We start from the raw sequence: 22656 nt of genomic DNA on the forward strand, positions 1-22656 counted from the left end.
GAACCACCGCAACAACAAAATTCTAATGTAGCCGAAACACACGATCTTATCAATGATGATAAATTTTAATTTGTTGTTATCGCGCAAAAAAATATTCACTGATTACGTAAGTAAATAATTTATTTTTATCTGAATGCGAAATTCATATTAACTTACATTCTATTTTACAGATAAATTATTTCAAAAAAATAATTCCTACCGACACATACGCGGAAACTGGTGATTCAGCTTGTTATGTGGTGACAGATTGCTTGTTCAAAAGGAAGTTTTGGACATTGTTAACATAAACAGGAATTAACAAAGGAAGCAAATCCACCAAAGGTTTCCGCGAGTATGGGAATGTGCTCCTACTAATGTTAGAAGTTGTTCGTAATGGCGACCCGCGACAGCCGAGCGGTAGCGCCGGTTAGAAAATCGGCCCATGAGCGCCGGGGCTCACCACCTGGACGGCGTGGGTTCGAATCCCAACCGAGACCGGACCCTCCCCTGTACGAGAGGACTGACTATCCACGTACAACAGGGAAACAAGTCTCGTAAGCCCTTAACGGGCAGGCATGACCAAGAGGTCGTTACACCAAGAAGAAGAAGAAGAATGGCGACCCATCATATACGAACAAAAAACTTGAAAATTTTCTAAAAAAAAAAATTTTCCGGTATAGCAAACAGCGAGCCTTAAGCTATCAATTACGGAAGTCGACGTGTCGACCAAATAGATCAAGTGGAATACAAAAAATAGCTACCTTAAATGAAACAGAAATCACAGAAGAGAACGAGGACAGTACATCTGGATTTTTAATGGACTACGATGAAGTAAGCGATAACGAGACCACAAATTGGATTACATGGAAGATACTGAACGATGAAAGTTGTTAAAATCAATGAATTACATATATTAAATGTTTCGTCTACAACTATGGAGCATTAATAAACGGGTTTACAATATTTATTTTACAGTATGTATGAGAGGAACAAAAACAATTTCATCTCTTCGTTTAACTGCTACTAGCTTACATATTATGCAATCGGGAGCTAAACCTTGCATCGTAGAATAATTAAATTTCTCATGACTGGCAAAAATATGTATAAAAGAGGATTTAAATGGCTTTGAGAAAAAATCATATATGTTAAGTAGGAAACGGCCTTCAATTTGCCAATTGCTATTAATTTCTTGGATCTTTTCCATAAAAAATATGCGAAGATCCTTTGTTAGGATCCATTTATCTTCAAAGTTTGTACTCAAAACAAAATCTGAGAAAATTACAGTCGTTTTTGTTTCTGTTTTTTCTACAGATACTAATGATCTAGTATTATTTATGCAAGTATTTCTAAAATTTTTTGCTCCTTCATAACTAAGTTCGGTGAGTCTTTTTGCTATTTGGCTCAAAGGAAGTGGTCCATGACGAAGCATTTTTTAATACTATGGAGATAATTTTCAAACGGATATGCAGATAAGGTAGATAACGGACCAAACCTGTTCACTTCATGTACTACGTGACAGAGATTATGAATGTTGCTTGTAATGTATTCTATGCCATACAAAATCTTGAAATCCGTTATAAAATGAATGAAGAGATCCCTAGCAACCGGGAGGAATTTTCTATACATTTCAACAGAACAAATTCTTACGCTACAAAAAAGTAAAAGGAAGTGCTGATAATATTTTTCTGACAAATGGTCTTTTAGTAGAGCAAATCCAATGTAATTCAAAAAATTTCGGTATTCTAGACCTGTCCATAGGGATATGTCATTTAATGAACGTATTCCTCTATGAACTTCCTGATGGAAGCGAATTTTGGAGAACTTATTTGAAATTTCTGATTTTTCTGTACTACTCCACTTTGCTCGCTTAGTCATGGATCCTGTCCTCCAACTGTTTAGCAATTTACGCATTACACCCAGCTCTAAAAGGTGGAGTAAATCTGAAATAATGATCGCCATTCATTTGTGCGAAATTCTGAAATTCTGAAATTTTTTATTTGTGCGAGCTTTTGCATCTACTTGCGGAAAAACCACTGTACCGTAGATGTACCATATTTGGCGCAGTTAAGGAAATTCTGCATAAAAAGTTGAATAACAAAATCAATGTTCGGTCAAATCATACCATTTTTTGCACAGTGCTAGCCTAACTACCATAGAATATAAGAAAAATAAGTGAGAAACTCATAAATTCTTATTTCTTCAAGTTTCCGAAACTCTTTGTGTGGCACATTATGTTCCTAACTTGGCGCATGGTTTTTGCAATGTTCCTTATTTGGCGCGATGTGTTCATAATTTGGCGCACTTAAAACAAAATGGATGTAGTTAATTGAATTCAACAGCTATATTCAAAAGTCAACTCAAAACAATAGAAACACTTTTCACCAGCAATTTAAAAAACAATTTAGCTGTTTTTGCAGCGGACTTTGGCTTCTCTCGTGGAAATAAAACTATCTCATCACTAACTTTTATAATCTCATTCATCAAAGCCTTCTATGATTCAAAAATATCTAGTAGCGCAAACAGTCATATTCTCCACGGTGAATAATTAGGAACACTGTGAGCCAAATTTGGCGCAAAATTGTTCACTTCAAAATTAGCATAATAATCTCAAAAAGCGCCAAATCTAACCACGATTCATTGAAAATACTTACTTTTTTACAGTTTCTGATAAATAAAATCCCCAATAATTTTTCCTTTGCGTATAAATTTTTGGAAACAGTTGAACCCATTCCTTAGCAGCGTTGCTAACGCGAGTAAAAATTTTCGCACTTGTGAGATGGAATTTTTCATTTAATTATATATACATTCAATAACTAAAAACCAATAACATGTTTTGATGCGGATGTATTGTACAAACATAAACAAATATTTAACTCCCTATTTTAGGCTGAAATGATTTGGAAATAGTCTAATATCGAACAAAATATTAGAAAGTGCGCCAAGTTTGGACCCGCGCCAAGTATGGTGCTTCTACGGTACCAGTTATATGACTATAATGTCCCTTTGTTGTACATTTGAGGCATCCATGTTTGCCGTTGAAATTCATCACTCCTTTTATAAATGATCGATCAGGAGAATCGCACACAAAACAACGAATCTTGACCGCAACGTGAAAGCTATTTATCTCCAATCCTTTTTCTAAAATTGGTAATAACTCCTCAATAAACGGACTTAGAAGTTCAACCGCATTGTTCGGTTTCGACGTTCCACAATATATGCCTATTGCCCAGTGGCGTCTCGTGAGAAAATGAGATGGTTGTGCACCTTCAAAAAAAGTAATACCTTCTTAGGTAAACCATATAACGTGGTTTATTAGAACCAGAACGACACGACACACGAGGACGAATTTGGTCAGGATGTTAAGTGAAAGAATAGATTGAGGAACCGTTAATGGTCTACAGTCTGCTGCAAGTAAAATCGGACGCTCGTAAAATGAGACGGTCTGCTGTCTTTCCGCAAGCCTACAGCATTCCCGGAACCGAATGTTGACCTTCAACGTATACATTTCTTTTCATTAACTCTTCCACTATGTTAGTAAATTGAAAACGAAATCCAAATCGATTGTTTCTATGAGATACAGCCCAAAATGTGCGCGAAGACCCGAAAAGCGGACACGCAAGTAAAATCGGACAGGTAGGTTTCTTTGCCGTTTGATCCACTTTAAGTGGCCGCATGTCGTTCTAGCACCACATTTATGAGTTGGCCACTATTGTTTTTTGTATTTATTTTATAGGTACCAACATTATCATCAAAAAAACCACACAAAAAATAACAATAAGTTGGTGTGTATGCAAATAAAAAATGTTACTATTTGACTGTGGAGTATTTGCAACGTTTTTGTTAAAACTTAACTGACAATGATATTTTATCATAATTTACTGACACAATTTACTTAGTTTTTAGTTTTCACTTGTAGCGATAAAAACTTGTAGCCATTTTGGCTCGCTTCCGACTTAATTTTTGTAATTTTTTTTACATAAACTCTGCAGTTCACGTCTTTAAATTTTCTCAAAAAGTTTTAAATTGGTTTGTATTTATACAACCAACAGCACAAGTTCCTACAACTGCTTTGTTACCCACAAGAGTATTGTTATTAGATAGCGGTATTGAGCAGTTTGGCCAGTTGAATAATACCCATAATCTAGCATCCAGAAATGTGTGTTTTGAATTATAATCTTGATAGAATACAAAAAATTACCTCAAATGTTAGTTTTAGGTGCTAGGTTTTGACTTAATTTTGAGAATATTGATGTAATACACATTGTTCATGCTGCCGTGTATGACTGCAGCTTCCTAGGGACTTCGACGGAGCTACGATACCATATGATTGATCAATCATGTCCAAACTTCAAGATTTGTTTTTACTAAAATGAAAGCTAATGGGTAATACCTTTGACTATGTAAATATGTTTGATGATTTTTTTTTCATTTAATCGTTTTTTTCTTCCTTTATTGACTCTTCTTTTCATGTTTCCAAGTGGGTTATTGGGTTATGCTTCATTGATTTGGTTAAACCCAGGGCTTCAGTAATGAAATTAACAAACATTCATTTCATAAGATTATCCAATTCTATTCTGCGTTCATCGCAGCTAGTTTACCTTCATGTTTGGGCCATCTTACTGATCATAATCTGGGCATAAGCCCATCTGATACTAATGAAGTTAGGTACGTTGCTTCTGATTAAAATTTGAGTATTTTTGTTTCATAATTTTGTTGTCTACCTTGCAACTACAAAGAACAATAGTGGCCAACTCATAAATGTGGTGATAGAACGACATGCGGCCACTTAAAGTGCACCAAACGGCAAAGAAACCTACCTGTCCGATTTTACTTGCGTGTCCGCCTTTCGGGTCTTCGCGTACATTTTGGGCCGTATCTCAGTAAAACAATAGATTTTGATTCCGTTTTCAACTTTCTTACATAGAGGAAGAGTTGATGAAAAGAAATGTATACGTTGAAGGTCAATATTCGTCTCTTTTTTCGAGCGTCCGATTTTACTTGCAGCAGACTGTATTTAGTTCTGCAATACTTAATTGCTACTCAATGGATCTACATGAAAAAACGAGTTTAACAGCTCCTCTACGATGCTCAATGTTGATGTATAAATTTACTGGTAAATTCACGCTAAATAGAACAATTGCATGAACAATCTTTCGAATGAAACTGTGTGCACCAGCAGTATTGCCCAGTCCAGCGTGCCTGCTTAGACATTTTTTAATTAGCTTCAAATTGTCGGCTATATTTGCGTGTTTGTTTCTTCGATTTTATTCCAAAGTTTTATTTTCTTCTAAATTTACTTCACGAACGTCAATATCTACACGATAAATATATCCGCGGTTAGTCAATGTCTGTGAATCAAATTCTTATTTGGCAAGTCAGACTCACTTCGAGTCCGGCCTGGGTACAATCTAATGTGCACAGGAAAGGCACCTATACATCGACAATTTCACATGGACGCATTCAACACATGCACGAGAGAACTAATGTGTACATATACGATTGGCTAGTGCACTGGCAGAAGTGCCCACCCGTAAACAAAACTGATCGACTTTCCAACTGGATTTTGACTCTTACTAAAAGAAAACTAGCGCTTCTTCACCGTTCGTAATGAGAATGGTATTATGAGACTGTGGTTAAGAGAACTGCGCGTATTTGATTAAAGATGCTCGTTTGTAGCAGCGGTGCACCAGCAGAAGTCCCCAGCGTTAAGTAGATTTTGAACGCAACTATTGCGGGTGGAAATAACAATACCATAACTAAAATAAATAATTTTGTGATTCTTTTTATAAATTCATGACTGTGCAGTGCACAGGTTGCTCAGGTGGACGAGACGCCACTGCTATTGCCATAGGCGAAATAGAGGGCAATTCATAAATATTGCATAGAATAGGCCAACAAATTTTAGAGCTGCTTTTGTGGAGAGGCAATCCGTCAATGTTGAAATTTAATGAAATAGTTAAAGAGCGATCGATCTGAGCCAATGATTTTCTTAGGCAAGCCTCAACGCCTTGATGCCAATAGTGTCCATCTCCCATTCTTAAAATTTTTAAAACCCTTGGAGTCCTCATTATCGTACGAGGATCATTAGGCAGATTTAGATCCAGGGTGGTATTTAAAAGTTCTACCAAGGATTTTAATGCGGCCTGAGTTATAAGGAACTCATTTGTCCAGCTTCGCAATCCATTGGTAAGATGCTGACGGCCCCCTGAAATATTATTTGAAATTTTGATTGTGTTTAAAATCAACTCTTTTAGTATAATTAACTACAAACTTACTGGGTTGGGAAGTTGGTCATTCGTCAACCAAATTCGGATCATCTGAAAACAATATTCGGTATTAAATTTTAAGATATTCGCTTTTAAATTTCTCCAATGTAACTTACTAAATTGTTCTATTTCATTCAACAATATTGCTTCATTTTCTTCTTCGCTTTGGCAGACATCGACATTTATGAACTCCTCTAAAAAAAATCAATGCTATCACGGTGAAGTTATTCATAACCTAAAATAACATACTTGTATCGTCTGGTTGGCATATTTCTTTCACCTGTTACTTGTGTACTGCATAACCGATGTTCGGTATTGCTTCGCAGAAAGAGCATTCCACTGTCCGCGTGAATCCAGGTATGCAAACGGTAGTTGAAAACGCCAACGTGAATCAACTTACGATGCGGAATTGAGAGTTAAAATAAGTCAAATTATGTTTGGTTTTACCCTGAATGTACAATACCCAATTGCATGTGTGACTGACAAAACAAGTCAGATGCGCTGTGTAGTGGAAACATTTCCACTCCAAGGCTCCACGGAACGAAATGTTCTGGATTTTTTTTATCATTTCAATACCTTACAACATCCCGTATAAGGCCTAGACCAATAGAGTACCTTTGACCGAAAGACGGCACCAACAACTGGAATGTTTGCTAGTCCCATATGAGTCAATAGTAATCAAATGTTCTATATTACCAAGATAAGTGAATCTTCCACTGACGTTCGTAAAAAGTTATCCATAGTATTCCCAAGGCAGAAGACTTGTTTTCAAATATTCTCCTCGGTATATGCAGCATGAGGTCTAATGAAAACTCATCAACAAAAAAGATTATCTCATGGTTAGTCAAAATATCGATCAGAGGTCCTTGTAGTTGGAGGAGTACTCCTTAACCTACTAGGTCACGTAACATTAGCTGAACGACGAAAATTTTAGCTAACTTGAGATTTCTATCCTTTTGCGTCTCCTATTCGTCGATCCTATGCGCCAATGTTAGTGTCCTGCGCGCACTCCAGACAAAGCCGATGTGTCACATACAAAGTCCAAATTGCTAAAGCTTATTAGGTTCGTACCGTTGACCAAGCAGATTACGACGTGGTATTTTCTATCCTCTCTAGTGCTAATTAATCAGCATCGATCCTTGCTTGGTTTTTGGGACCAAGCTCCGCTCAAAACGATCTCAAAACGTACTCGCCACCGAACGAGACGGTATTTTTCGTCTGCAAGAATACCCTACCAGCAATAGCTTCGGGTCGAGGTAGGGAATTCAATGGGCAAGAGCGAGATGGTGATAGCCTTGTCTCTTTTACACCAACGCAGAAATTCCCCCGTCCCGCAACCGCCAGAAATCTCTCCTTACCGCGCCCATCTGTTGCCGCGGCAGCCGATCCGAACTGAAAAATCGAGGTTTGTGATTGGCTGGCCGAATCCTCATGTGTGAAGTCATCAAAGTGCCCCTACCAGCCATAGCTTCGGGTTGAGGCTGGAAATCAATGGGCAAGAGCGAGATGGTGATAGCCTTGTCTCTTTTACACCAACGCAGAAATTTCCCCGTCCCGCCACCGCCAGAAATCTCTGGCCACCGCGCCCATCTGGTGCCGCGGCAGCCGATACGAACTGAAAAATCGAGGTTTGTGATTGGCTAGCCGAATCCTCATGCGTGAAGTCATCAAAGTGCGCATGCGCAAGTTGCATGTACGAAGTTTAAATGCCCTGCGCGATCGGGTCTTCGAAGACCCAGCGCGAGCGATCGAAAACCCAGCGCGAGCAATCGTAGACCAGTCGAATACCCAGCGCGGTCGAATACGGACGTACGGGTACCCGTACGGGTATACCCAGCGCGAGCGGTCATTCATTCATACGTACGCAGCGCAAGCGATCGCTAAATGAAGAGCAAAAACCGAAACGCGGTGGCCATATGAATTCGCTCCGCGAGAGGTTTAAATAGCTAGAGCCGGTTGAGCGTATACCGATGCATCTTGATGAAGATGAGGCAATAAACCCTACTGTTGCAAAACAGAGCAACGGCTTGACAGCTGCCGTCAACGCACGATTGTCACCGAAACGGTAAAGTCGAAAACGATCTAAACGGTACATGGTATATAAACGGCGCGACCATTGAATTTGTCGGTTATTAGAGAATAAAGAGACACGAAAGTTTTAGCTCACTCGAGCTAGTGTTCTTAAAATCAAGTGTTAACTTTTTTCTTCTGTTGAAAATAGCTTTTCAACATTCTAAAACTTTCTAGTAAAAGTTCTCGCAAATTATCAGTTTACGAAAACCAGCTTCTCGTGCGAAACCGTGATGAGTAACGACGGTGAAACGCTACGCGGGGAACGGATCGAAGCCATGGAAATGGCGAGCCCGCCATCGATACGCGACGGCGTAGGCGCATGTGAAAGCGCTAGGATGGCTGACTCGAGGTCCACCCCGGCCTCTTTCACATTCCACCACACTCCCCGGGCACAAAGCGGGCATGCGACGGCCGGACCGAGTCAAGCAGATGGCCACCCGGAAGGGTTGACCCCGTTGACGCATCCGACGCATTCGGATCGGACGATCGAGCCAAGCCCGCACACGAGACATGGAGCCGGGTCCAAGGTGGACCCGATTGCAGAGAAACGACGACAAATCGAGCTTGCCTCGCGAGAGCTCGAATGGCAAATCCGCGAACTTACGATTCAGGAGGAGAGGCGCGCGTACGAGCAAGAACGGAACACCACTGTAAACGATGCAACGTCGGCCAGCACAACCGAAATGCGGAAGGCAGAGGAATGGCTGGATAGCACTGATCGTTGCGGGGAGACACAACCGGCTCGCGGGGTAGGGTTCCTCGGTGAAAACCCGGCAGAACGTAGCTTATTTTTTCCGGAATACGCGAGTCGCTCGGGGTTTTCAGAATGGCGCCGAAAGATGGAGGCTTCGGCGGCGGTGAACCGCCATTCTGCATGGACCGGCCCAACGATGGCGACCCAGGGTCATCAACCGGAATCGGGCGGTCGCCATTGCGATAACGGGGCTATGCCAAAGGCGTCGGGACACAACACTTCACTGCACTACGCGGAGGGGACAAGCCCGAGAGGTTTTCCTGCACCGAACGTGAATCTTTCCGGCGTTTGTTGCAACACAACAATCCTGAACCAGAGTCAGCTGGCAGCACGGCAATCGACGAGCAAGGATCTACCCACATTCTCCGGCTCAGCGGCGGAGTGGCCCTTGTTCATCGCGCGATATGAGCTATCATCGACGCTTTGCGGCTTCAGCGATGATGAAAACTTGCTCCGTTTGCAAAAGGCGTTAACCGGTGCTGCACGCAAGGCGGTAGAACATTTGTTGCTTCTGCCGTCTGGGTTGAAGGATGCGATCAACATCCTCCGAACGAGATTTGGCAGGCCCGAGCTGATTGTAGAGTCACTCGTAGAGAGAGTGAGACGAATGCCGGCACCAAGAAATGACCGACTCGACACGCTGGCGGAATTCGGCTTTGAGGTGCAAAATCTCTGTGCTACGATCAGAGCAACGGGCATGTACGGGTACATGTGTGATGTTACCTTGCTGAGGGAGTTAACGGCAAAGCTGCCAGACACTACGTTTATCGAGTGGGCACGACACCGCAGGGACCTTCCGAATGTGTCCCTGTTCGAGTTTGGTAAGTGGATAGGCGATTTGGCGCTAGATATCAGCGCGGCTGCCCCTTTGTCCGGACGCGCAGTTCACAACAAATCGCAAACAAGCGAACCGCGACGGACCACGACGCGCTGGAATTTACACACCACCATCACACCCGATTCGAAGAGCCCATCACTGCCCTCGAAGTGCGTTTTATGTCACGGCTCGTGTGTATCAATGACCAGTTGTGAAGTTTTTCGGCAGATGGCAGTTAACGCCAGACGAACGTTTGTGAAGGCGAGCCGGATATGTAAGCAATGCCTCATCACGCACCGGGGCCCGTGTCAAGAAAAGAAACCATGTGAGATAGGCGGCTGCGGCGTCCTGCATCACCCACTTCTTCACATCGACACAGCACAACACCAGGTACACACACTAACACACTGTAGCACAAATAGACCCGCGAGTGACAACACCGTACTATTCCGGTACATTCCAGTAACGCTACACGGGCCCAACGGAAGCATAAAGACGTTCGCCTTCTTCGACGACGGGTCAACGTCGACCTTCGTGGAACACGGACTAGTCCAAGAGCTAGGACTTCAAGGCACGCCACATCCACTATGCTTGAAATGGACAGGGACGACGACGCGGGAAGAGAAGGAGTCAGTGCAAGTGGCGCTACGGATCTCTAGCGGACATGAATCGGGGACGGTATACGAGCTTCCAGTAGTCCACTCGATGAAGAAGCTAGCCCTACCGGAACAATCATTGTGCACGGAACAACTATTGGCAATGTACACACATCTTAGAGGCCTACCAATAGAGTCGTACAAAAACGTAACCCCTCGAGTTTTAATTGGAATCGACAATTGTCGCCTGGGCCAGCCTATAAAAACACGCGAAGGAAAGAAAGACGAGCCTACTGCTGCCAAAACGCGATTAGGATGGGTGGTTTACGGGCCATGCGATAAAACCATCGCCGCACGTCGCGGAGGTATGGCCAGCTTCCATATCTGCACGTGCAATGGAGCTAGCGATGACGCCCTAGACTCTGCCTTCAGGCAATTCTTTACGCTCGAGTCGATGGGGATCCTGCCGTCTGCGGGACCGTTGTGCTCAAAGGACGACGAAAAGGCGCTAGCCATACTCGCAGAAAAAACGAAGCTACAAGGCACACGATACGAAACAGGTCTGCTGTGGAAAAATGATGACGTAAAGATGCCCCCCAACAAAGCCATGGCCATGCGACGGTACGAATGCCTAAAAAGAAAAATGATAAAAGATCCTAAATTAGCGAACGCCATACGTGAAAAAATGAGGGATTATGAAGCAAAGGGCTACATACGTCGACTAAGGGATGATGAGTTGACGGAGAGACGACCTCGCGACTGGTTCCTACCCGTATTCCCAGTCGTAAACGTGAACAAGCCCGGGAAGATGCGAATGGTGTTTGATGCCGCCGCCGAAGTAAACGGGATAAGCCTCAATAAGCAGCTCCTTACCGGGCCGGACCAAATAGCAAATCTACTCTCGGTGCTATACCGGTTTCGAGAATACCGGGTGGCGATTGTTGGGGACATTAGGGAAATGTTCTTCCAAGTACAGATGAGGCCGGAAGACCAGCGCAGCCAGATGATTCTGTGGAGGGATGATGACGACGTTACAAATCCCGACGTTTATGTGGTGACAGTAATGACGTTTGGCGCAGCGTGTTCTCCTAGCAGTGCCCACTACGTGAAAAATATAAATGCTAAACGATTTGCGGAAAAATATCCTCGCGCCGCATTCTGCATAAAGGAAGAACACTATGTGGATGACATGCTAGCTAGCGTCGAAACGGAAGCAGAAGCCCAGACCTTGGCAGAAGAGGTGCGGTACATTCACGCTCAGGGAGGATTCGAAATTCGCAATTTTCTGTCGAATTCAAAAAAGGTCGTCCATTATCTACAGGGGCTCACTGAAACAGAAGCAGACGTCTGTGTGACCGACGCGGTAACGGAGAAAGTTCTTGGAATGTGGTGGAATACCACGAGCGACTCCTTCTCCTTCAAACTGTCGCCAAAACACAATCAGGAGCTGCTGACAGGAACGCGGATGCCGTCGAAGCGAGAGGTGTTGAGCACCTTGATGAGTGTATACGACCCAATGGGACTAATTGGGAATTTTTTGATGTTCCTGAAGATTTTACTGCAGGAGACCTTCCGTGCTAAGCTCGAGTGGGATCAGAAGATCGAGGGACGACTCACCGAGAACTGGGTAGTTTGGATCTCGGCCTTGCCAGAAGTGGAAAAGGTATGCGTGCCAAGGTGTTATCGGCAAATGACCTCAACGGAAGCCGTCATACAACTACACATATTCTGCGATGCCAGCGAAAACGGGATGGCAGCAGTGGCATATTTTCGTTTTGAAGAGCGGGGAGTAATCGAATGCGCGCTTGTGGGCTCCAAGACGCGGGTGGCATCCCTCAAGTATGCATCGATACCACGCCTCGAGCTGCAAGCCGCATTGATCGGAGCGCGCCTAGCCTGCTGTATCGCGGAATCGCATCGAACAATAACAGCCCATAACTACTTCTGGACTGACTCACGAGACGTGACCTGCTGGTTACAATCAGATCACCGCCGATACTCTCAGTTCGTTGCCTTCAGGGTTGGAGAGATTACCGAGAAAACAAACATCCGCGATTGGCAGTGGTTATCCACTAAACTCAACGTGGCCGACGAGGCTACAAAGTGGGCAAAAATACCTGACCTTTCGCCGACTAGTCGCTGGTTTCGAGGGCCGGAGTTTTTGTGGTCTCCGGAGTCGAGTTGGCCAGTGCAAAGGGAAGAACCGGGTGAGACAGAAGAGGAAATCCGCAAGCACGTGATGCATCACTCTGTGGAACCACCCTTGATTGAGTTTACGCGATTCAGCCGGTGGACAAGATTATTGCGAGCTGCCGGATACGTCGTCCGCTTCATTAGCAACACGAGAAGTTTTAAAGGAGTAAAAACAAAAGCGACGGGGCCGCTAAGTTATGACGAACTCAGGAATGCCGAAGCAATACTACTGCAACAGATCCAGGCAGCAGAATTTTCGGATGAGATACGCAAACTGAAAGGGGCGAAGAAAGCTCATCCATGGCAGCAAGTCATAGCGAAGTCGAGCTCGTTATACAAGCTCTCGCCGGCTTTCAATGACCAAGGGGTACTAGTACTCAGGGGACGGCTGCCCCAGAGCCCCTGGTTTGACGAGACGATGAGTAGTCCGGTGATTCTACCGAGAGGACATTACGGAACGGATTTACTCATTCGAGACTTCCATGAGAGACTAAAGCATGGTAACCATCAGACAGCGATCAACGAAATACGTGCCAAGTACTATATACCTCGGCTGATGACGGAGTACAAGCGAGTGCTGAAATCCTGCCAGCACTGCAAAAACCGAGATGCAAAGCCCGTTGCTCCCGTAATGGGAAGTATCCCAAAAGAGAGGCTAGCTATCTCCCAACAACCCTTTACGTACACTGGACTGGACTATTTTGGCCCGATGTACGTAACAGTCGGCCGACATGAGGAGAAGCGTTGGGGGGTGATATTCACCTGCCTAACCACGAGAGCAGTTCATCTTGAGGTCGCACGCTCGCTAACAGCCGATTCCTGTATTCTCGCTATACGCCGCTTCATGACGAGGCGTGGAGCACCCCGAGAATTCATCAGCGATCAGGGTACCAACTTCATCGGGGCATCCCGCGAACTAGCTGAGATAGTTAAAGAACTAAGTGGCGGAGTGATGATGGCCCATTTTAACGGTCCTGACTTGAAGTGGACCTTCAACCCACCAGCAGCACCCCACTTTGGCGGCTGCTGGGAGCGCCTTGTCCGCTCGGTAAAAAAGGTCATCAACGAGTTCGACCTACCACGACGCCCAACAGACGAAGTGTTGGAAACAACGTTAAAGGAAATCGAGCTGATTCTGAACTCCAGACCACTGACTTACGTACCCTTGGAAGATGAGTTTGAAGCGCCGATTACCCCAAATCACATTCTGCTCGGTAGCTCAAATGGGACAAAACCGCTGGTACCTTTCGATGACTCGCCAACCGCAGTACGATCGTCCTGGAAAGCAACAGAAAGGAACGCAAACATGTTTTGGAAAAAGTGGGTGGGAGAATATTTACCTACCCTGACACGGCGCACAAAGTGGTTCCAACCAGTGGAACCTCTACAACCAGGAGACGTAGTACTCATCGCGGATAATAATTTGCCCCGGAACTGCTGGCCAAAGGGACGTGTCACCGAAGTAGTCAAGGCCAAAGACGGACAGGTTAGGAGAGCGACGGTGAAGACCAAGAACGGTACCCTAGAACGTCCAGTAACAAAGTTAGCAAAGTTGGATGTATTACCGAGGAATTACCTTGCGGGGCCACAGGATGACGTGCCCGAAGATATAGTGGACGACTCTACGCTGAACCTGGATAGTGAAGTAGATTGAAGCTCTGTTGATCGTGAGTTTGATAGATGGCAGCAGCACGTGGTTAGTGGAGCATCGCGATGATCCACGGTGGGGAAAATGTTGCAAAACAGAGCAACGGCTTGACAGCTGCCGTCAACGCACGATTGTCACCGAAACGGTAAAGTCGAAAACGATCTAAACGGTACATGGTATATAAACGGCGCGACCATTGAATTTGTCGGTTATTAGAGAATAAAGAGACACGAAAGTTTTAGCTCACTCGAGCTAGTGTTCTTAAAATCAAGTGTTAACTTTTTTCTTCTGTTGAAAATAGCTTTTCAACACCTACATTTTTACAGTGCACGTGAAACATGCTTTTTACAATCTGACTCTTAGTGGAAACGAGACTAGAACACGGGTTTACCAAGAGCGAAGCCGTAGTCTTGTCCTCGTATCTTTTAAGAAAACTTTTACATCGTACTATAAAAGACTTTCCCATTCGGGATTCGAACACCAAACCTCTGATACAAGGCTCGAGCATCACTACCAGTACACCAGTTGTACGAATTGATAGCATAGGGAAAATACAGGTATATATGGCTTTGTGAATAAATTGATCCACCAAGCTGTTAATTTAATAATGGTTATGATAATTTGAAACCTATGTATCAAAATATGATCGGATTAGAAAAAGTACATTAAATATCTAAAAAAAATCATGAAAAAAAAATATTACAACCGTCAACAAAAAAGTTTTTCCTAGCCTAGATTCGAACTCCGATCCTCCGGAACAACACCCATGCACTATTATCCGATTTGAAAAATTACATTAAATATCTAAAAAAATCATGAAAAAATATTTCACAACCGTCAACAAAAAAGTTTTTCTCAGCCTAGATTCGAACTCCGATCCTCCGGAACAACACCCATGCACTTAGCCCCCTAGACTATTGATGAAAGAAAATTTTCGCGTGATATCACTGCTACTAATATGTATGTAGGCAAACTAAATATAGCATAGAAAATGAACCAAGAATAAAAACTTTAGTCACATTTTTCCTCCCCGAGCTTCGCCGGGGCTTCGAGCTAGTTCACCATAAACACCAGGTCACCCGGAGATCAAGCAAGTTTTTTTGTAGAACCATAAATCAATAATAATAATAATAATAATAATAATAATAAAAATAATAAGAACAATAATAATAATAACAATAATAATAATAATAAAAATAATGTTTCAAAAAATGAAATAAGGTTCCTGATCATTTTGAAGATTTTGGGAGTTGAGCAAAATAAATTTAAGCGGAACGAGCATGATCATTGCGATCATTACTATTCACTTCCACATAGCGCACTCATAGGAAACTCTGGAATGAAAACGTGTGTTGCGGGAACCGAGTTTCTCAGTTTGTCAGAGAGTGCGCTATGTGGAGATGAACAGTTAGATAGCTACTCTGCATTACCATACCAAGTTTATCGTTCTATAATCGGTACAATTTGCTCACAATGATTTCTTTTGTGTTAACCCTTCCCTAAGTGGGCCAAAATTGGTCCTTTTACCCTACCCTGCGTCACACGGGACGTTCAGAGCTATTCCGAGATCCGTTTCGAAACGGTCTCGAATGCGAGCGCTCGTCTGGAATCGAGATTTTTTCGGCATTCTAACATTCGAATCGAGTCGACAAAGTCGACATAGCTGTTCGGCGGTTGTCAAAGTCAAATGGTCAACACAGATTTGGATGTTGAATGTGGAAAAATCGGTTGTTATTAGGAGGATTTCGTGATAAAATATATGCAAAATGATATTATCTTCCTTTTAATGGTACGCAAGTATCAATCGCCGCTCCAAGAGTAATAATAACAATCATCAAACCATCAAATTATCGAACATCACCAAAGGTTTATTCAAACCATTGAGCGGTAACCCTTTATACACTTTTGCATACACCTTGATAAATCTCGAAATCGAGTTTGGTAATGCCGAATATCGAATCTGGAACGTAAATCTCGAACGTTCGGATCTCGGAATAGCTCTGGTTATTTCACAGCTCTAGACCGCCGACAGGCACACTTCACTTTGGTCTCCGCCACGAGACGAAGAACATTTATCTGCTGTGTAACAACTTAAATGTGTAAGTATTGCCTAATTCTCTTACAGGAGTTTTCCTTAAAGAAGCGACTTTTGAAGATAGCGTGTTACTAATAGCACTTGTTGTAACATTATTTAATTTCAGGCGCTCCCGATGCTCAGTATGAACCCAGACGGTCGCCGTCGTTCACAGCAAATTGCAGCTAAGACTTCCGTTCCAACGAAGAATTCGAAGAAATTCAAAGAACAAAACAAAGAGGAGGTGCAACAGGCAGACATGAAACCATGCATTGACCAAAGCATTGCGTTCAGATCGTAGAAAGAGCTTTAAAGAATTTCTGGCGCAAAATGGCATTGATCAACAGTTACCAGCTCCGTATTCTCCTGAACAGAATGGAGTAGCTAAAAGGAAAAATCAGTCTTTGGTTGAAATGGCCAGGTGTATGATGATTGATGCCGTTATGGATAATAGTTACTGGGGCGAAAGTGTGAATACTGCGAACTACTTGCAAAATCGCTTACCATCCAGGGCAATTGAGGACCCCCCTACTTTAGATGGTTTGGTCGGAAGCCAAGCTTAGGGCACATAACCGTTTGGAACAAAAGTGTATTGTCATGTTTCAACCCAAGCACCTGTTTTTTCGCTGTCCGTCAAGCTATCCGTCTTGCTAACAGACACAGCCGGAGTCGGATAGAAAGATTCTCACTATGGCGGTGAGTCTGTTGGTTTGACGGAAAGCAGCAACTAACCGTCTGCCGACTAAAGTCGATATACCGGTTGAAAAAAAATGGCCGTTCAAGCTGTCAGAACGTGTGGAGGTGGGCACATACGCGCACCTAGGTTCGAACTCGCATCGGTACGGATCTGAACCCAGACCAAGTGGGTTTTTGCCACTTTCATGTGGGTTCATTTTGGCTGCAATGTTGGTTCGTTCATAACCATATGATTTTGGACTTATGTATTTTTGGTGCCCCTCTCTATTGTCCCAATGTTTATGATGTGTTGTGCTTTCGTGATGTTTCTATGTCTGTGTTATGGAGTATGTGAAAATTTATTGAATAAGTTATGTTGTGGTTTCGAACTACGGAGGTTATGGGGTACTTACGTGACAGCTGCAGAAGACCGGTCAACCATAAAGGCCACGGCGGGTGCCTTGATTGACCTGTCTATTGCAGAAATATGAATGCAAGCATCTCGACACCAAGATGCCTCAATATTTATACAACAGTGTGTAAAATGTTTACTACATGGTGATTGCACCAATTATGATTTTATTGTTAGTCTCACCAGTCTAACTTATAACAACCAAACAATTAATTTTTGTAAATGTGCATATTTTCCCAGTTTATACCAATAATTCAATCATTAGCACCCCATAACCATTGTGTAGTTTGCTGCGATCAAAAAAGTGCATTTCGTTGTAAAAAGTTTAGTTTAGCGAGAGTCGTCGATTGCTCAACGATGGGTATCCACGACGCGCGGGTAGGCAACGGCGGGCGTGCGAACGGTTCAAACACGAACACATTCACATTCTCTATAGTGAGAAGAATTGCTCGAGTCGGATAAGCGTCTCACCAAGTGCTTGGGAAGTGTTCATCGAAGAAAGCTAAACGAGAAAGCAAAAATTCTGAAGCGAAGTGAAGAGTCCAAAGCGTATAGACTAATAGACATTAGTTCTGGGAAGATCACTGTTACCTGGACTATGATGTAAAATTTCTAGAATTTGAGAAATCTCAATCGCTTGAACTCCTACATGTAGAAATAGAAGAAGGTCATGAAATTGTTGTATCGTTATTCAGGAATCCTAACGATACTGCAGAACAATCCTTGTGTCTAGTTGAATCAAGTGATGATGATGCCAAAAGTCTAAAAGAAGCGCTAGAAATCAAAAGTAAGGAAAAATGGCAAAAAGCGATGATAGAAGAGCTAGATTCACTGCAGGAAAATGAAACTTGGGATTTGATTGATCTACTGGATGATAGACGCCTGATCGGTTGTAAATGGGTGAATCAATTAAAAAAAGGTCAGAGAGGAAAATTTTTGAGATTTAAAGCACGATTAGTGGCAAAGGGATACAATCAAAGCTACGGAAAGGATGATCCAGTTGTTCGTCTTGCTACTTTTAGATCTCTGATGTCTGTTGTTGCTACGTGATATGGTTGTACGTCAGTACGATACTAAAACGGCGTTTAAACGGAGACCTTGAGGAGAAGTTGTATATACCGCAGCCACGTGATTGTATTGCTAAAAGTGCTGGAGGCAAGGATTGTCGTTTAAAACGTTGCATATATGGATTAAAACAGTGCTCGATCATGAAACATTAAACTAAAACAGGTTTTAGAAGATGATGGATTCAAGAGAAGCGAGGGAGATTCGTGTTTATATTGCAAAACGACGAAAGGTAACCGATGCTACATTTTAGTTTATGAAGATGATCTTATTGTGGTAAGCAATCTTGACGAAACCATATCTTCGGTATACAATACCTTATCTATGAATTTTTAAGTTGTGAGCATAGGATAAATAACAAACTATGTTTGCAGGATGCAAAATTTTCTAAAATTTCCATTGATGTTGGCTACATAAAACCAGAAATAGAAGAAAATAATTAACAACCGCTACCGACCGCTCTGTCGTACGCTCCGCGAACTTCGTCTTTTACACCCGCGCTTCGACTGTGGAGCCAATACGATCAGCTTCTGCTACGCTTGCCTTGTTTAGTTCGTTGCTAAACAAGGTGACTATCTTGTTTTGTTCGTTGCTTAACAAGGTGACTAAACCTAGCTATACAAGTAGCGAAGGTTCATAGAGCATCGAAGTCAAGGTGTATAGCTTGAATGTCAAACCGTCAAATGTCAAACAAGTGTCAAACATAGTGCCAATCGTTTTCGTAAATCTTACAGATGTTTGACATTTACAGCTTTTCCTTTCTTCTTTCCTTAATGGCGACCATAGGTAAATGTGTCACGTTCGGGAGGGCTTTTGTGGTACCGCAGATGTTGCTGTCAATCGCTGGAGTTGCATAAGTCAAATGAAGGTGTTGTGACTAGTGTTGTGTAAAGCACCAAAATTTAGTGTGCTGTGCGCACACGTACTTGCACCAAGGTGTGCTGTGCGCACAGTGCGCACTTTTCGCACAGTGCGCACTTTTCGCACAGTGCGCACTTCTCGCACAGTGCGCACTTCTCGCACAGTGCGCACTTCTCGCACAGTGCGCACTTTTCGCACACTTTAAGCACTGAGCTGTTTAGTATCAGTGTAGTGAAGTGTATTACCAGTGTAGTGAGATAGAAATGGCTACATGAAACAAGAATGACGGTATTTGGAAGTTTTTTGAGCGTCATACAGCAGCTCAGAATAAATTTAGATGCAGTATTTGTAAGGACGTTTTAACGGTAAGTGGTAGTTCACCGTACACGTTGAAGCGCCATTTTTCGAAAAAGCATCCGACCACTGATTATGAGCAAAGTGCAACTTCATCGGGTTCGGTCCAACAAAGGCAGGAAAATACCATTCTAGGCAAACGAGTGCAGTCATCAGTAAGTGACTATGTTGATGTTTTCAAGCCTTTGAGTACGGCAACGAAAACCAACATAGATAAACATCTACTCAATGTTTTTTGCAATCATGCCTTGCCGTTTTATTTATTAGAAGCTGATGACTTTAAACAACTTTTCCATACCGTTTGTCCAAACTATAGCCTACCAAACCGGAAAACGTTCAGTAATACAATGCAAAACGATGAGTATCATAAGCTTCTTGAAAAAGTCCAACAACATTTAAATAAATCCAAAGCTGTTTGTTTGACATCGGATCGCTGGACTGATGGAAATAAGGTTAGCTTTATGGCAGCAACCGATCATATTATTGATGAAAACGAGAGCGAACTGAAATCTTTTTTGCTAGACTGTAGCGAATTTAGTGAAAGACATGCTGCAGGAAACATTGGTGATTGGTTAAATAATGTTATGGATACATTCAACATTTCTACCAAAGTATGCTGTATTGTAACTGATAATGCAGCTAATATGAAGAGCGCAATCAAGGGTTTAGGAATTCCACATATACCATGTTTTGCTCACACTCTAAACTTGATTGTTATAGATGCAATGGTTAAAACTATGGCAGATATCCTTTCGAAAATTCGAATGGTAGTGACATATTTAAATAAAAGTTCAACTGCTCTTTCGAAATTGCATGACATGCAAAAGAACATGAAGTTATCACCACTTAAACTTATCTTAGACGTGGTCACACGGTGGAATTCCACCTACTATATGCTCGATCGTTTTTACACAAATAAAGAACCAATCATTCCTACGCTTGCTCTTCTTAGGTTTGATTCGGGATTGGAAGAAAACGAATTGATTGCAATGAAAGAGGCGTCTGAAATACTAAAAAAATTTGGTTTAATTACAAAAGAAGTTTCGGCTGAAAAAAATGTGACAGTACCGAAGGTCCGTATTTTACATACATTACTATCTTCCAAATTAAAATCATTATTAGAAAAAAAAAATTTTCTACACCAATTTAAAAAATGATTCAACATCTGATTGATGGTTTAGGCAATAGATTCCAATACACAAATAAATCTATTGTCTCCCGGGCAACTATTGTTGACCCTCGGTTTAAGAAAAAAGAATTTACAGATGAGGATCATTTTAAGGAGTGTTACAATGCTGTTTTGATAGAAATGAACCTTCAAAATAATACTCCAAACGACCCCTCCGAATCCATAGAACCTTAAACAATAACTGCAACCACCGATGACACGGATGTTTGAGCCGAATTCGATACAGATCAGAATCATCCGCAAATCATACTCCATACGCGGAATTCGAATCAAATAGAGCTTGAAAACTATATTGCAGAGCCTTTATCGCACCGAAATGATGACCCATTGGAATGGTGGAAGTTGCACAAGAACAAATATCCAATGGTTTATCAAATAATGCTGCGTGATTTATGTATTCCTGCTTCCTCAGTTCCTTGCGAACGAATTTTTCCTAAAGGTGGAGACATTGAAACAAGTAAAAGAAATAGATTGAAGCCCAGCAAAATGAATGAAATATTGTTCATAAAACACAACAATATTGCTTAGGTGAGTATCTACACGATCCCAATGATGGCTGGTTTTGCATGTACAAGCGATCAAGCGATGCGATTTTTTTTATTTATGATTAGCTTAAGATGGAATTTGCATGTTGTATTCTCTTTACTCATTGAATTGAATATTTTTTTAAATTTAATATTCATTCATGTGGTAATGTTCCTGAAATTATTTAATTTTGATATTGTTTAATGAAAAATCCATGAAATCAATGTGTTATTTTACGTAATCATTTGCAATCTAACGAATATAATTGATATCAAGCATCGATCTGAGCTTTTTAAAGCGCCTACAGACTACGCCAATATTGGCGCCAAGTACTTACCGCCAATGCGCTACTCGCTAGCGATTCTACACTAGCGACTACTAGTGATTGCTAGCGCAACCAAAAGTTGCTCGTCGAGAAAATGTTGTCGCCAACACTTGACAACTTGTTCACGAAACAATCAAAGCAAACTGTTTTCTATCCGTGTGCATCAGAAATGGATGTGTCTACGAAAATAGTGCAGTGCTTTGTGTTGTGAAACGCTGTTTGTAGTGTAATTTTGTGTTATTTTGTGTCCTGGCACAGATTAGGCACTAAAGTCGTTCAACTATGAATGAATGAAAATGAATCAAATCGACTGTTCCGAAATCACCAACGGTTTCTCAGCAATTTCAAATCCAATGATTGCTGAGTACGAGGGTTGCCTTTTAAATTTCGGGATTTGGAAAAACTGGTGATGCAATCTGTTAATTAACAATTTTATCGTAAAGTTTGATGTTTTTGAGGTTATCCGTTCTCAGAACGTTTTGACATACGAACGCTATTTGTGTTGTTAAAAAAATGTTTAAAGTTTCAATCGACGCGAGTCTTTTTTGAGAGATCTTCGCTTCTTCAGGTGTTGAAAAACGTTGAATTCTCAGTTTATTTTTTACGTACGGGAATTAAAAGAAGTCATTTGGTGCTAGATCCAGGACTATATGGCGGATGACTCATCAAATCGATGTTTTGAGTACTCAAAAATGCAGTTGTTTGAGCCGATGTGTGAGAGCTCGCATTGTCGTGGTGACGGGTGATCCGTCGACAGCGGTTGAATTTCCTGATTTCTTGGAAGACAACTGGCAAACAAATTGTTATGTACCACTCAGAATAGACTGTTCTGCGTTGTTCTAGAGGTTTG

Source organism: Anopheles ziemanni, chromosome 2, assembly GCF_943734765.1.
Source record: "Anopheles ziemanni chromosome 2, idAnoZiCoDA_A2_x.2, whole genome shotgun sequence".
Taxonomy (NCBI): Eukaryota; Metazoa; Arthropoda; class Insecta; order Diptera; family Culicidae; genus Anopheles; species Anopheles ziemanni.